The sequence below is a fragment of the Penaeus monodon genome, chromosome 1 (assembly GCF_015228065.2).
Source record: "Penaeus monodon isolate SGIC_2016 chromosome 1, NSTDA_Pmon_1, whole genome shotgun sequence".
NCBI classification, from domain to species: domain Eukaryota; kingdom Metazoa; phylum Arthropoda; class Malacostraca; order Decapoda; family Penaeidae; genus Penaeus; species Penaeus monodon.
The window spans coordinates 51,988,055-51,990,658 of NC_051386.1; the positions used below are offsets into that span (position 1 = coordinate 51,988,055).

Consider the following 2,604-nt stretch of genomic DNA (forward strand, 5'->3'; position numbering starts at 1 on the left):
CTGTATGGGTTTCAATACAGGTTATTATTCTTTTTTTCCTTTTTTTAGTATTTCCGGCCGCGATGTTGGTGATTCGACTTGCAGATTTGCACTACATTCTCTCACTGGCAGATTCGATGGTGGGCTTTGCAACACCATCCCTCCACCCCCGGGCCTCCCCTCCCTCCCCCCTCCCCTCTCTCCCTCCCCCCTTCTTCCGAGAGCTGTGCGAGCCCCTCCCTCCCTCCCGCCTCTCCTCCTCCCCCACAACTTGACACAGGGGCAAGATGACCCCCGGAGGGCGCGGCGTCCCTGAGAGCGTCCACTGATCCAGGGGTTCTCTTGCTTCACCGTCCCTCCTCCACACGCTGCACCGACCTGCGAGACACTGAGCTCGCCACCATCCCGACCCTACCACTCCTGCTGCCCCGCTCCCCCCGCCCCCACTCTCCCCTCCCCCCCTCTTTTCTGCGCCCTCCCTTCTCCCCCCCTCCCTTCCTCCCCTCTCCCCGCGCCACTACTCTCCGTCATCGCCCTATCCGCTGTTACCGCCATTAACTGCAGTTATCTGTATTCCCTGCAGTAATAACAACTAACTGTCACTACTATAACCTACCTCGGTGGCGGCGGTCCACATATACTACAACTTCTGCTACAACAAATGCTGCTGCGTTAGTGCTACTGCTGCTGCTGCCTCTACTACTACTACTGCTGCTGCTGGCTGCCTACTACTACTACTACTACTACTACTACTACTACTACTACTACTACTACTACTACTACTACTACTACTACTACTCTACTACTACTACTACTAATAATAATAATAATAATAATAATAATAATAATAATAATACCAATACCAATACTATTACCAATACCAATACCAAAAGAACCACCACCAATCCCACCACTGTCACTACCACTACCATTACCATTACCATTACCACTATCACTACTACTACTACTATTACTACTATTACTACTATTACTACTATTACCACCACCACCTACCACTACTACTACTACTATACTACTACTACCTACTACTACCACTACTACTACTACTACTACTACTACTACTACTACTACTACTACTACTATTACTACTACTACTACGTACTACTACTAACTGCTATACATAATATATATACTATACACTTAATAATAATAATAATAATAATAATAATAATGCTATTACAATGACAGTTATCAGTGCCAGCATCGCCACTGCTCCCGCGATTACCATCACTCCTAGTATCCGTTAGGGCTACCGCTTCTCGCTCATATTATCCACTCAGTCCGCTCATCTCGGGTCTTTCCCCTGTGACCTACACAGACAGTAGTCTTGTAGGTCACTGCTAGTTGCCAGGGTCTCCTTCCTCCTCGGGAGACTGATGTAAGGTCGGTTGCCGTCTTCTTGCCCTCCTACGGCGCCTTCCTTCTATTCTTCCTCTTTATTGTCTTCCTTCTCTTCCTACTACTAATACTTCTTCTTCTTCTTCTTCTTCTTCTTCTTCTTCTTCTTCTCTTCTTCTTCTTCTTCTTCTTCTTCTTCTTCTTCTTCTTCTTCTTCTTCTTCTTCTTCTTCTTCTTCTTCTTCTTCTTCTTCTTCTTCTTCTTCTTCTTCTTTTTCTTCTTTCAACTACTGCTGCTGCTGCTGCTGCTGCTAATGATAATAATAATAATGATGATATTGATGATGATGACGATAGTGATGATGATGATGATGGTGATGATAATGATGATAATAATAATGATAAAACTAAGACTACTGTTACTATTACTATTATAACTACTACGACAACTACTACTACTGCTGCTGCTGCCATTACTACTACAACTACTACTACTACTACTACTATAAAAGATAATAATAATTCTTGAAAACCTCCTCTTTCTGTTATTATTCTTCCCTCTTCTCTCTTCCTCATCCTTCACTCCCAGCGCCGCCCGTCGCGCCCCTCAGCGTTAACTCATGGCCCCCGTCCTTCAGGAAGGCTTGAGAGCTCCTTGTCCCTAACTGCTCTCCTCCGCGTTGGCCACCGTGTAACCTTGAAATATTCAGGCTATTTATTGTGGTTATTTTCCCCACCGCGTAGTATATCCGTAGTATATCAACGCTGTCTGCCGCTACATTCTATCACTGTTGTAAAAAAGAGCGTTATTTTTTTTGCCTCTTCTTTTGGCTGGTGGTGGGGGACGCTTGAGGGAGGCAACTGAAATGTGAGTCTGGAACACAATCTGGCATTCCACTCTGGCACTCCACTCTGGCATTCCACTCAGGCACTCCACTCAGGCACTCCACTCTCGCATTCCACTCTGGCTCACCACTCTGGCATTCCACTCAGGCACATCACTCTGGCTCTCCACTCTGTCATTCCACTCTGGCTCACCAACGTATGGTGGAGCCACGCCGACGCCTGCCTGATCGTTTATCTAAAGCAGGCAAGCAGTGCATGCAGCGGCGTCTTCCTCCAAGGGCTAGGTCCGCTTTAAGAGTGATGCCTGTGGCCGCAGTGATGTCCTTCCCCTCGAGAATTAAGCTCTCGCGAGGATAGTCTTGGTATTGAAAACGCGATCCTTTCCGGGCGTCCTGGGCGAGGCGAGGTAGATTAGTGTCCT

General features: G+C 46.9%; 1 protein-coding gene across 2 annotated transcripts in view; it reads right to left on the minus strand.

The window, feature by feature from the left end:
• Nucleotides 1-362, minus strand: part of LOC119574342 — a 37,122-nt gene extending 36,760 nt beyond the window's left edge. Inside the window, exon 1 of one of the 2 annotated variants that reach the window (XM_037921557.1) lies at nt 331-362. The gene's annotated coding sequence lies outside the window, so the exon portion shown is untranslated. The remainder of the gene's footprint in view (nt 1-330) is intronic. The other variant, XM_037921551.1, reaches the window with a different exon arrangement.
• Between the last annotated feature and the right edge of the window lie 2,242 nt (nt 363-2,604).